Source organism: Mixophyes fleayi, chromosome 9 (assembly GCF_038048845.1).
Source record: "Mixophyes fleayi isolate aMixFle1 chromosome 9, aMixFle1.hap1, whole genome shotgun sequence".
Classification (NCBI taxonomy): domain Eukaryota; kingdom Metazoa; phylum Chordata; class Amphibia; order Anura; family Limnodynastidae; genus Mixophyes; species Mixophyes fleayi.
Window position 1 is genome coordinate 93,514,073 of NC_134410.1, and position 15,114 is coordinate 93,529,186.

Genomic DNA, 15,114 nt, shown 5'->3' on the forward strand with positions numbered 1-15,114 from the left:
CGACAGAGAACCTCAGGCACATGGGAACGGTGAGATTCAAGATCTGGGGAAAAAATTAGAATATCATTCAAGTAGAAAACAACAAACTTGTAGAGTAGATCTTGGAATATCTCATTCATAAAAGACTGAAACACAGCTGCAGCATTACAAAGTCCAAAAGGCATCACCAAATACTCAAAGTGGCCCTCACGAGTACAGAATGCAGTTTTCCATTCATCCCCTTGTTTAATACGGATCAAGTTATAAGCTCCACGAAGGTCCAATTTAGAAAAAAAATTGGAACCACTAATCCGGTCAAACAGTTCAGAGATAAGGCTAAGAGGGTAGTTGATTTTGACAGTAATCTTGTTTAACTAACGGAAATCGATGCAAGGGCGAAGGGACCCATACTTCTTCTTGACGAAGAAAAAACCCGCCCCAGCCGGAGAAGAGGATTTCCTAATGAAACTGTGATGTAGGTTCTCCGAAATATACTGGGACATAGCTTCATTCTCGGGGAGAGAAAGTGGATAAATCCGCCCTTTGGGAATAGGACGATCCGGAATGAGTTCAATGGCACAGTCCCAGGGTCTATGAGGAGGTAGGATCTCAGAGGCGGTTTTGGAAAAAACATCTTGGATGGCAGCATAAGGAGTCGGGAGGAGGTGTTGAGAAGAAATCACGTGACATGGGAGAGCCGTGGACACTGGCTTAACCGAGGATAGGCAATTCTTATGACACTGAGGACCCCAAGAAGAAACTTGCGCGATGTTCCAATCAAACTGCGGGGCATGAACTCTGAGCCAAGGAAGACCCAAAATGACGAAGTTCACAGACTGTGGAAAGACTAGGAACTCAATCATCTCAGAGTGAAGAACACCAGTGGTCAGGCGGAGAGGAGAAGTGACAAACGAAATGGTTCCATTGCAGATGCAGTTACCATCCACAGCAGACAGAAACAGAGGCCGGGTGAGAGGCCGAGTAATAATATGGAGGTGCGAAGCCAGAGTGGCGGAGATCAAATTTCCGGCAGAGCCGGAATCCACAAAGGCTTGCGTCAGGAAAGGCCCAATAGGAGACTCCAGGGTGATAGCCATCGAGAAATCAGATTTAGAGGAGGTATAGGGAGTGATGAACTTGACTCCTACTAGTTCGGCCTCCCTAACACCAACTAGGAGGAAGCGTTTCCCAGTCTTTTGGAACACTTGGCGATTACATGGCCGGACTCTCCGCAGTACAGGCAGAGCCGTAGTTTGATACGTCTTTCACGTTCCTCAAAGGACAACCGGGAGCGCCCAATCTGCATGGGTTCATCAGTGGAGATGGGAGGATTCTGGAAATTAGGAGCCAGGAGTGGAGAAAAACGCCGGCTGGAAACTCTCTCCTGAGTACGGTCCCGGAATCTCAAATCTACCCGATTACAAAGGGAAATTAGGGCGTCGAGGTCAGGGGGTAACTCACAGGAAACCAATTCGTCCTTTATGGGATCAGCAAGGCCCTGCCAGAAGGTTGCTACCAGCGCTTCATTGTTCCACTTGAGTTCGGAAGCAAGGGTGCGGAACGTCACAGCATACTGTCCCATCGTTTGGGAACCTTGGCGATAATTTAACAGACTGGATGTTGCGGAAGAAACTCGCCCCGGGTCATCAAAGATTCTTCAGAAGGCACCAATGAAGGAGGAGGAGTCTTGTAGCAAGGGATCATCCCGTTCCCACAATGGGGAGGCCCAGGCTAGGGCTTGACCGGAAAGCAGAGAAATAATATAGGCCACCTTAGTACGTTCCGAATGCCCATGTGGAAAGGTATATATAGGGAAGACAAAGAGAGCCCTCAAGATACGTATTCAAGAACACGTGAGGGCCATTAAAAATAAGTCTGCTTTGCACACAGTATCTAGGCATTTTTTGGCATATCATAACTCTGACCCTAGTGGCCTTAAATTTAAAGGGATTGAGCATGTGGTATTGGGCGCACGGGGTGGTGATTTAGTAAAGAAACTCACCTGTATGAGAAATGTATTGGTCGTATAGATTGGACACTTTAGCTCCTAAGGGTCTCAATGAAGCCTTTGAAATGACTTCCTTTCTAGTCTAATGTCATTTATATGTATGAAATAATTGAATATCTTTCCTTTCTTGTAGGTTTTTTTCCTACTAGGTCTATTTCATAATGTTTTTTCTGATATTATAATATGTCATGTATAGTGAGTGTTTTGATGTATTAGGTAGAAATGTATTAACCTTCAACTCTGAGCCCATATGATGGATTTTGTAACTATTCCATCCATTTAGGGTTTAAATTGGTATATTATACCTATGTACTTGTATGTTGGCCTATGATGTGATGTATCGATCGCTCTTTTATGGTTGTCATGGTTACAACGTTATGTATCTAATGTTCTGGTTATTGATTATAGATCGAGGTATAAAATCAGTGGGCTTATACCCTTTAGCCTACTTCCTCTGGGTTTATATGTATGTTTTTATATGTTTGTATATGTATGGTTCTATATTATTATTGAAATGTCTTTTACTACATCCGGCTTACCGGAAGTCGATACCTGGAAGTGACGTATCGGGATTGAGGTGATTCCGCCCACCCCGGTAATGACGCCTGGATTGGCTCCCCATTATGAGGACTCGAGTATTTAGGAGCCGACAGACTCTCTTCAAATTATGACTCCTTGAGTCTTTCATAAGATGAAACTCGTCGATGGTTGTTCTGTTTCTTCATTCGTTTCCTGTGACCATTCCTTGGATGTCTGGATCGTTGCCGGCTGGTACCTTCCATACTACCTGTGATGTCTATAGGACATATAAGCTGATTTTTAATGTGTTTTATGTATGGGCATTAATTACTAAAGCTGCAGTGTGAAAATTATTGTCCTAATAAATTTTTAATTTACTAGAGAATTTTAAGTGTGGTCTTTGATGGTATCACACTATTGTGGTTTTAATTTCGAGTTCACAGATATCTGGATATCACTAAGTCTGTTACTAAGAGGGGATATCTGCCATCTAAGATCGCCTTGAATCCTACTACCTAACTGTGGTGCCATCAGAGGGATTTTCCTATTATCACTTTGGCATTTTTACTTTGAACATCTGGTACGAGAACTACATATATTGTGGAGAATATTATTGTATGAGCAGCACGGTGGCTTAGTGGTTAGCACTTCTGCCTCACAGCACTGGGGTCATGAGTTCAATTCCCGACCATGGCCTTATCTGTGTGGAGTTTGTATGTTCTCCCCGTGTTTGCGAGGGTTTCCTCCGGGTGCTCCGGTTTCCTCCCACACTCCAAAAACATACTATTAGGTTAATTGGCTGCTATCAAAATTGACCCCAGTCTGTGTGTGTTAGGGAATTTAGACTGCAAGCTCTAATGGGGCAGGGACTGATGTGAATGAGTTCTCTGTACAGCGCTCCGGAATCAGTGGCGCTATATAAATAAATGATGATGATGATGATGATGATGATATATCACGTTTAATTGCACTATGTGTGGCGCCCCCTGTCTTTTGTTTTTCTTCTATCAGGTCTGACATTTGCAGACAGGTGTCGAATGACTGGGGAGCTGCCTATTTGATATAAGTATACAACTTATTAACACTGTTTTCACTTGCACTGAGCGCTCTTTTAGCTTAGAATTATTGTGTATCACATTTGTCACTGTCTGCACTTCTAAGCTGAGCTGCTATATCTCTATATTTCAATATGTTTAGATCTGGGAATATTGAAAGTAGAAGAATTGAATATTGTCAAAAAAAAATTAATGACACTGATACGGCATCTAGTGAACAAGAACCACTAGATGATTTTTTCTGAAATTTAGAGAAATTATTAGCAAAGGAAATCAGAATTTGGTGGGACATAGCTGGGCTGGAAGAATATATTAAGAATAAAAGGGTTCCCAGGGGACTAAGGGCTAGATTTACTAAGCTGCGGGTTTGAAAAAGTGGGGATGTTGCCTATAGCAACCAATCAGATTCTAGCTTTCATTTATTTAGTACCTTCTACAAAATGACAGCTAGAATCTGATTGGTTGCTATAGGCAACATCCCCACTTTTTCAAACCCGTAGCTTAGTAAATCTAGCCCTAAGAATTAAAAAAACTCCGTCCTTTGGTATAGATAATCCACTGTTTATGAAGGAGTGGGATAGAACATTAGATGAGTGCTCTATTAATTTAATGAGACTTATTGTATCTGAAAAACAAAAAAATGTAATATCAGTCCAAATGGAAATTAAGGATAAAGAATCCCAGGCTATTTGTTATAAATCCAAGGAGGATTATAAAATCAATGAAAAGGTGTTACATAAAACATTAGACAGACTTGAGTCTGAAGTTGTGGAAAGGAAAGAAAGGAAATATCAAGAGATAAAAGGGATTATGTGAATAATCAGGTGTATCGCTGGGCTAGACAACAGACTGATGAAGTATCTAAGGTACCTGAGAATATACAGGTGGATAATACTAGATTTGGAGCTAGACCCAGAGATAGAAATGTTTGGACGAATGTACCTCATAAGGGCCGGGGTCCGGTTAAGAGAAGACCACAATACATAAATTTGAGAAATAGATTCTCTCCGTTACAAAGAGAAAGGTTTTGGAGCACTGAGGAGGATTTTTTATCCCCCGTCCCTACACCAAAAGAAGACAGTATATATCACAAATTCCATTTACGAGAAGATATAAAAACAGCATCACCCCTAAAAAGGAGATATATAGAAGAAGAGGTAAACGAGGGAGATCCAAGAGAAAGGAAGAGAAGACATTATTAGAGAAACCCTCTGATCCTAAATCTGTGGGCATTTTTAATCTTTCTGATTATACCCTTACTAAAGAGGAACTTCAGTTATTAAATAAGGGCTTATCCTTTGCACCGACCAATATTTCTAATGATTTCCATCTGTTTTTGGATTTAAATAGATTCACGAGAAGACACACTTAAGAGACACTTCCTAAAAAAGAATGAGAATGTAATTGAATCTGTAACTATCAAAGAATCCACTTCAGGCCTAAAATTGCCATCTAAATTTTATCCCCTTGAATCTAGGGGAAGTAACATAGAGATGTTCTATCAATTAGTTAAGAAGGATTTGTGTCAAGCTAATGTTACGAAAAGATATAAAAGGAATATATCATTATCTGAGAAAAAAGCATTAGACAATCTAATGAACAACGAAAAGATTGTCATGAAACAAGCTGACAAAGGGGGGGGATTGTCATCTTAAATAGGAGTGATTATATCCTAGAGGCTGCAAGACTATTGGATGATAATATATCATATAGAAAATTAGATCAAGACCCCACAGCCAAGTTTGTAGAGGAATTAAAGGAGATGTTATATGAGGCTTTGAGAGAGAATTTAATAACCAGTGATGAGTACTTATTTTTGCTGCAGGATTCACCAGTAATCCCGATTTTCTATTATTTATCGAAAGTGCACAAATCGCTAGAGAGGCCCCCTGGTAGGTCTATCATAGCAGGGATCGACTCACTTACGTCACATGCATCCCAGTATGTTGACTTTTTATTAAAAAATATGTTGTGAATTTACCAGCCTACTTAAAGGATTCCACCTCTTTATTGCAACTTCTGGGTGATGTACAATTGAAACCCACATTTAAATGGGTCACAATAGATGTATAGGCATTGTACACATCCATTGATCATGAGAAGGGAATAGAAGCTGTTAATTATTATCTTCAACTAGATGAGTGTCTGGAGAATGGATATTTATATGTAAATTGATTCGATTTATTCTGTCTCGAAATTATTTTAAATTCATGGAAAATTTTTACCTGCAAATATGTGAGACAGCAATGGGGACTGTATTTGCCCCCAGTTTTGCCAATCTTCTTATGGGAAATTGGGAATCTGAGTATATCTATGGTGAAAATAATCTTTTTTCGACATATATCATCTTCTACCGTAGATATATAGATAATATTATTTTGATTTGGGATGGTCCTCTTCAACCATTGGAGGATTTCTTGTGCTACTTGAATAATAATGATTTTAATTTGAAATTTGCATCAAAGGTTAATGATACCAATACCTTGATTTGGTTTTAGAGAGTAAAGGTACTGAAATTCAAACTAGAACCTTTATTAAAGAAGTAGATATAAACAGTCATCTTCATTATGATAGTTGCCACCTTACGAAGTGGAAAAATAAAATCCCCAGGTCTCAATTTAATCACATCAAACGAAACTGCTCGGATGAGACCACATATAGGGAGCAGTCCAGCATTTTTGCAGGAAGATTTAGGGAAAGAGGTTACCCGTATTCAATTATTTCTGATGCATTGGTAAAAACAAATAATGTGGATAGAAAAGACATATTGACTTATAAGAGCAAAACAAAGGGGTAGCGGTAGGATATGTTCCCTTTTATTATGGAGTTTAGTAAAGATGATAGGAGAATGAAATCCATTCTGAATAAACACTGGAAATTGATCCGTATGGACCCAGTTCTTGGTCCTATAGTTCTGCCAAAACCAGATATTGTTTTTAAGAAAACTAAAAATCTTAAATCTCTGCTAGCACCTAGTTTGTTAAAGGAAGTGACAGATACTAGAGTGACATTTTTGAATAAATTAGGAAAAGGCTTTTTTAAATGTAAAAATTGCAATATGTGCAAATTTGTCTCCCCTATGAATAAAGTATTTCATGATTCATTACATCAGAGAGAATATAAAATTTATGGGCAGATAGATTGCCTTACGACATCAGTTATATATTTGTTAGAATGCCCATGTGGCAAGGTATATATAGGGAAGACAAAGAGAGCCCTCAAGATACGTATTCAAGAACACGTGAGGGCCATTAAAAATAAGTCTGCTTTGCACACAGTATCTAGGCATTTTTTGGCATATCATAACTCTGACCCTAGTGGCCTTAAATTTAAAGGGATTGAGCATGTGGTATTGGGCGCACGGGGTGGTGATTTAGTAAAGAAACTCACCTGTAGAGAAATGTATTGGGTGTATAGATTGGACACTTTAGCTCCTAAGGGTCTCAATGAAGCCTTTGAAATGACTTCCTTTCTAGTCTAATGTCATTTATATGTATGAAATAATTGAATATCTTTCCTTTCTTGTTTGTTTTTTCTGATATTATAATATGTCATGTATAGTGAGTGTTTTGATGTATTAGGTAGAAATGTATTAACCTTCAACTCTGAGCCCATATGATGGATTTTGTAACTATTCCATCCATTTAGAGTTTAAATTGGTATATTATACCTATGTACTTGTATGTTGGCCTATGATGTGATGTATCGATCGCTCTTTTATGGTTGTCATGGTTACAACGTTATGTATCTAATGTTCTGGTTATTGATTATAGATCGAGGTATAAAATCAGTGGGCTTATACCCTTTAGCCTACTACCTCGGGGGTTTATATGTATGTTTTTATATGTTTGTATATGTATGGTTCTATATTATTATTAAAATGCCTTTTACTACATCCGGCTTACCGGCAGTCGATACCCGGAAGTGACGTATTGAGATTGAGGTGATTCCGCCCACCCCGGTAATGACGCCTGGATTGGCTCTCCATTATGAGGACTCGAGTATTTAGGAGCCGACAGACTCTCTTCAAATTATGACTCCTTGAGAAAGTCTTTCATAAGACGAAACGCGTCGGGGATTGTTCTGTTTCTTCATTCGTTTCCTGTGACCATTCCTTCGATGTCTGGATCGTTGCCGGTTGGTACCTTCCATACTACCTGTGATGTCCATGGGACAGATAAGCTGATTTTTAATGTGTTTTATGTACGGGCATTAATTACTAAAGCTGCAGTGTGAAAATTATTGTCCTAATACATTTTTAATTTACTAGAGAATTTTAAGTGTGGTCTTTGATGGTATCACACTATTGTGGTTTTAATTTCGAGTTCACAGATATCTGGATATCACTAAGTCTGTTACTAAGAGGGGATATCTGCCATCTAAGATCGCCTTGAATCCTACTACCTAACTGTGGTGCCATCAGAGGAATTTTCCTATTATCACTTTGGCGTTTTTACTTTGAACATTTGGTACGAGAACTACATATATTGTGGAGAATATTATTGTATATCACGTTTAATTGCACTATGTTTGGCGCCTCTGTCTTTTGTTTTTCTTCATATATATAAATGTATATATATATATATATATATATATATATACAAGTTAACCCGTGCATGAAACTCATGCATTCTAGTCAAATCAAGCTACTTAAGGTGTTAAAAAGGTTCTTGTCATGCATTTGGGCCATAGCCCAGGCCTCCTCAGGGGAAGAGCGTTACTTCCCGACGTAAGCGCCCTTTTTTAACTTGGTTTTGTCCACATGTCACCACCTCATCATTCTTCTCCATCACCTCATCCTTCATTTTCATCGCCACATCTATCCAGATGTCTATCCAGACACAGGGATCTCTCTCAGCGGTCCTGAGTATCACTCTCCTCTCACTCTGTCACCCCCGGCAACCACCAACCACTCCCCACTGTCACCCCCGGCAACCACCAACCACTCCCAACTGTCACTTCTCCTTCAAGAAATATATATATATATATATATTTTAAATCTTTATAAACACTTTTAACAATTAACAAATTAAATTAACAAATTAAAAACATCTTAGTATACCAAATTTCAGCCCTTTCTGAATTTTTTTTTCCACACACACTAAGAATTTAGTAGGTCAATGTATAACTCTGCCCAGCAGGTGGCGCTGCAGTTTGGTTTTATTTTTTCCACAGACAGACTAACACACGCCACTAAGCATTTATATTATAGATATATATATATATATATATATATATATATATATATATGTGTGTGTGTGTGTGTGTTGTCATGCACATTTTGTCGCAATCCGATAACGATTGTTGAATCCCGATTTGTGGTTCTAAAGCACAAAGTAATTTAACAGCCAAAAGTAGCAAAATAACAATGTGAAATAAAACAAGAATAGCCGTTACTTATCGTAGGCGCTCTGGATCCAGTGAACAGTCATTCAGGTCTGAAGGCTGTTGTCAAAGAAGACTGGTCACTGGGTCAAGAGACCCTGCTTATATGCAGTCAGTGAATACAGTAAAACAATGCAGATGTTGCGGCTTGCTTCTATTGGTCCAGGTTTCAGGAAGGTCCAGTGTACTGCAGGTAATAGGCCAGTTCAAACCAAATTATCCAAAGGTGGGGGTCATCTCTCCAGGGGATGTGCTCTGACTTTCCCGCCAAGAATCCAGTTTCAACTAGTCTATTTGCATTTTACAGACTGTATCACTTTAAACATTTATTCCCTAACATCGCTAACTAGAGTATGCAATGTGCGATCTCTTCGGCGAATGAACCGGACAATGGCTGATGAATAGGGGATTAAAATGATACTAAACATGACACAGTTCCTGCAACTGTGTGTGTGTGTACATATATATATATATATATATATATATATATACTGTCACACGCCGGACTCCCACTGTGTCTTCCCGGGAGCCGCCGTGTGTGTCAGCTGCCTCTCGCGGGGGTCTCCGCCTGAACCTTTAAGTTTTCACTTACCTGGTTCTACGCTGCTTCAGTCCGTCCAGCGCTGTCTCTCTCCTTCCTCTTCGGCGCTTCTTCTTCTGCGCATGCGCAGAACGGTCAAACCTTTTTTTATGTTCTTACTGCCCTCTATTGGCTGCCTAATTGGAACTACACTATATAATACCTTTTGACCTAAACTCTGTGCTGGTTCTTTCAGTCAGTCTCTGACTCTTGCATTGGATACAGCTCCTGTGCCGTTTCAAGCTCCTGGGAATTCCTACTCTGCGTTTCTGAGTTCCTGCGCCTCCAGGCTCCTACGCCGCAGTCTATCCCTGCTAATTAACTCCAAGTGGCAACGTCGCATTATCACCGCTACCACCTCCGAGTGGCAACGCTGCATCATACCTATTATCCACTTCCAGTGGCAACGCGGCAGTCCATCCTGTATATCTTCTCCTAGTGACAATCCTCGGGTCGTATCTTCTCTGGTTGCCAGTAGCAACGGTCAGTTCTCCAGAGACTCTACTTCCTTGGTACCTCCTGTGTGCTCTATCCACCTATTCTACGCTATTTCTCTCGTGGTTCACTGGGAACTTCCCTAGGGGGCCGCGACCTGCAAGTGGAAGCTACGAAGTCCATATTCCCTTGCGGGAATCACTGGTGAACACCTTTCGCTTGTAAGACTCCGCGCCCCTAGCTGAAGTCATGCCAATCCCGGGTGAACTACCAGGATCCAGTTGTCCCTCCTTGGTGCCGTGACATATACATATATATATATACACATATATATATATATATATATATACACATATACACACATATATATATGTATTTTTGTTTATATATATATTTTTATATATATATATATATATGCATACATTTTTTAATATATACTTATTAACAAACACGATGCTGAAGGATTTGAAGTATAGCTTTTATTTGTCACTGGTATATTTTTCACATGATTACTACACAGCTCTACCTCCTTGTCATTAAACTAAGAAGTAAATAAGGATCCCACAAGCAGGGCTGTTTCATTACCACAAGCTGCATGAGATTTACACACATATACCATCATCACCATTAATTTATATAGTGCCACTGATTCCGCAGCGCTGTACAGAGAACTCACACACATCAGTCCCTGCCCCTTTGGAGCTTACAGTCTAAATTCCCTAACATACATACACAGACAGTCTCTAGGGTCAATTTTTATAGCAGCCAATTAACCTACCAGTATGTTTTTGGAGTGTGGTAGGAAACCGCAGCACCCGGAGGAAACCCACACAAAACACGAGGAGAACATACAAACTCCACCCTGATAATGCCATGGTCGGGAATTGAACTTATGACCCCAGCGCTGTGAGGCAGAAGTGCTAACCACTTAGCCACCGTGCTGCCCAACACATATATGTATTTTTCCTCTGAAGAAATTGCCTGGAAGGCAAAGAAACACGTCAAGTTTTGTTTGGATGCGATATATACTATAAATCTATTAATTCAACCCAGGACCATGGAAATCGCATGTTAAATCAGGAATTTAGACGGGGCCGACTTGGGTCATCAAGGTCTGTTTGACTTACTTTATATACTAACTGCTGTTTCCCTTTTCCATCTTGATCTGTGGAGGTTTGCGTCATTTGATGGGCTGTTTATCATACATGCATCTCCTCCGGACCATTGATCGGTATTTAAGTACGTAGCTGCTATTTACAGTTCGGTCATGTGAAGTTAATTACTACAGCCGGATAATTCAAGATACCTCACCACTTACCATCTGGGATCTGTACAGTGGTAATGTTTACTTAGACTTTGTCTATTTCTTCCATCATGAAACTGTAAGCCAATTACTTCTCCTGGTCCACCCATTGATTTTCTACTCATAGCCATAGGCCATGTTTCATTCTATGAATATAACTTATATCGCACTGTCTAATCTCTACATCAATTCTCTCTGGACATTTCTACGCGAAATATATTCAATCCCCAGTAGGAGATGTTTTTATTTTATTTTATTTTATTTTTTTAATTGCATGTATATTGTATATAATTGGTATGTGAATTACATTTTGATTATCCATTCAGCATCATGTTTGATCTCAATCAGTTTCAGCACTGTCTTAGTCTTTAAAATTGTTCTTTTTGCATTGCATGGTAGGGCCGCTTAGCCCTTGACAGCTGCGTCACTCACTGGGTATTTAAATATAATATTTGGCATTACTTATCATTTAATAATTTTATTTGTGCTATCCGGTGCGCCAATTGCCTCAAGTGTTTGTATTTAAAAGAACAGAATACACCGCACAGAGTGAATAACAACCACAGGTTTTTCATGAATAATTGACTGATTCAGTCTTCATTATCTTACTAAATGTTATTATGGTTAGTTTGATTCATTATAACCTCCATACTTAACTTATAACAATATATTATCTCATTCCAATACTCGATCGATCGTATTTGTTTACTAATCTGTGCCTTACCCATCAGGGAATCGAGTGGACGGGATTTAGGATACTATTGAAGGTCAGTGATGCCATTCACTAATCATATGATATGTTTACTAATACACGTTGCTATGAAGGATGCATCATTTGGGGGCATGTCCCTCACTATATAATACCCTTTAGAGCACACTATAAAGATGACTTGTTAAAGCCTATAGCAAAATGGCGCATCCGCGGACGCTGCACTCGCTGTCTCTGCATGTGTTGATTAACAATATCAAGCTCATATTAGTTGTTGGTTCAAAGTGGTAGGTACAATTATTAGACTTCATATTTAATCTTATGAATGTGCGGGGTATTTTACTGATCAGCATTTTAGGGTTTACAAAAAGGAAATTAGTATTAGTGATTTCTAGACAGCCCACATATAGGGAACTGAAGGGACTGAAATCTATTTATACCTTTATGGGTCTCATGGTCTATTAGTATAGTGCAGCATGTCAGTTTCAAGCGTTACTATAAATAACCAAAACATAATACCAAATGTTGTGCAGTATCAGCTAAATCAGCTGTAGTTCTGCATAGATTGACATTGTTAAGTGGTGTATAAAGGCTGCAAAGCAGCATTTTATCACTCCATAATTGTGAAATATTAAGCTGACTTTTGAGTTTATGAACAACTGATGCTGGCATTTTCATATTCAGAAATACATAAAGCTATAAAAATAGTGCATACAATGAATAGTTGCAGAACCAAAGAAACCTCAAAATAGCTTCCTTGCCTTGTAATATATTCTCACTGCAAGGTCAAGATTACCAAATTATGGTACACTATCCAGACTTATGGGAGGCTGATGCTGTAACGCACAATTCAGTCACTGTGGAATCTTTCCTTTATTAGCAGTAACAGACCTGAGTTTATCAGTGCTGAGTTCACACAGTTTTCTAGGGATTGTGACATGTTACATCACGCCATATCATAGCCTGTCAAATGTTAAAGCTAAACTGAAAATACATATAGCAAAAATGCTCATAAATAATTTTAAGAGAGATGACCAAGATATCTATACAATAATATTGGACTGGATAAATGTACTCAATATAAAACAACAGTCTGTTACAAAAGTTAATGCCCAGAAGAATATAGTCAATACTTCTAACAGCACAGATTTCAACAGATTACTCATAAATGTCTCAAAGCTAGGGCACAATATGATAAAGGAGTCAATGAGATTCTAAGGGGTAAACGTATTAAACAAAGCTTTATACAACTTGCCGATATTCTGCGAGTTTGACAGTTAAATTTAAACCGTCAAATGTGTTTAAAGGCAAGATTTGCCTTTAAACACATTGCTGTTTTAGCTGTCGAACTCGCCGAATATCGTCGAGTTGTAAAAAGCGCTCTTTAATACATTTACCCCTAGATCTGTTTTACTGATTTTGGGCCTGATATAGAGTTGACTGCAAAATGGGTTTAAATAACTAAATAAAAACCCCTTACCTCCCCGATTTCGGCTCTACAGTCATAAGAGACGCAAGTTCCAGAAACGCTCAAGTCTGCATTGGTGCATATGCGTGTCTTCTCTTTGTGGGCATGCGCAGTGTGAATTTGTGCAATCGCTGTTGCATAATTTTATTCTTACACAGACAACCAGCCTAGTGAAACACAGTAAAGCTTATTTGTATAATGGGCAGGTAAACCAATGTTCATTTCAAAGGGACTATAAGGATGAAATAGATGCAAATACTGTAATCAAATTTGTTCATTAATTCAATTTGCAGGACAATTTGCAGCATCGTCATCCCTGAGCTTTTAAGTGCATGGCTGGCTCTCATTAAAAGAGGGAGGGGCAGGCCATTTGTATCACCTCCTTCTACTAGAGGTATTAAACTTTCTATATAATATTTTAATTTCCAGATTTCACGCTTAGGTGGGTATTAATTTGTCCGCAAGATTTTTTGTAGACCGCATTGAGTCATTTTAACATTGTTTTTTATCATTTTCTAGCGGGTAAACTTTACCCGCGATTCAATTCCATTTTTAACGCTTCATTTTTTTCATGAAACGGTCCTCTCGCGGTCCAGTAGAAGGTCTATTGAAAGTATAGGGTGTGCTAGAGGCAGCCGCGTTAAAAACTATTCAATTGTGTTTTAACGCGGCGCGTTAAACAGGCAAATATGCTGCTTTATCTCGCACCTCTTTCGGGTGTGATAAAAATAAAACAACCTTTGAAAACTGTTTGAAATCATGTAATAATGTGAAAAAAAGTTAAACTATGTTTATCACTAATGCCTAACATGTAAAAGTTGATGATTTTCTTGTGAAAACATAAAGAAATAAAAAAAAAAATTGAAATCACTAATTAATTATATTTATGTATGTTTTTGGTACAAATTTGTATGTACTAATGTGTTTTGACATGTATAGATGATTCTTTGTTAAAAAATAGTTAAATAAAAAAATATGCTGAACAAAGTACTGTAATGTAGTGTGGCAAGAGCCCGCTACTGCTGAAGCACACGCGAACGACTTCTTCCTTTTTATGTAGTTTTATTGTCAGAATGGTAAATGTTTTGACACCGTACAGATTTCACAGCAATTATGGAGACCTTAAACGCTAGCTAGACATAGACCAGCTCTCTCAAGACCAGCCAGCTTCCCCAGCATTGGTCTCACTGAACAAATGATACAAACAAGCTTTTATACCTGATACTCCTCCCCCAGCCTTAGCTTGATGGTCAGGTGACACATCCACCTTCCCTTTAAGAGGAAACTCTCATCAGTGCTTCTGTTTTCACAAAGACAGACACACCCTGTCTATTTTCTCTGAGGAGAAACATTTCAAACCATGTAAGTTAACCAAACTTTAAACTATTGTTTGTCAGACATAAGTCATCCATCTAGGTGCATTACTGCACAAATGTTTTAATCTACTTCCATGCTTTCTCTGCATATTGCCAGCTAAATGCCTCCTTTTGTTACAGTAGATATTATCAATGTGTAATACAATATTATGTATGAAAATGTATGCAAATCCTTTTTTTTGTGTTATACATGACTGCGTTAAAACGTTCCCTCTTTTTCAATTGAATTGCACAAGTTTTCGCACTGCGTTAACTAAAAACGGTCGCTATTCCAGTTAAAAACCAGCGAGTGATTTC

General features: G+C 38.8%; 1 protein-coding gene across 3 annotated transcripts in view; it reads right to left on the bottom strand.

The window, feature by feature from the left end:
* F8 (coagulation factor VIII) overlaps positions 1-15,114 on the bottom strand; it is a 515,303-nt gene that overhangs the window by 368,705 nt on the left and 131,484 nt on the right. The window lies entirely within an intron of this gene.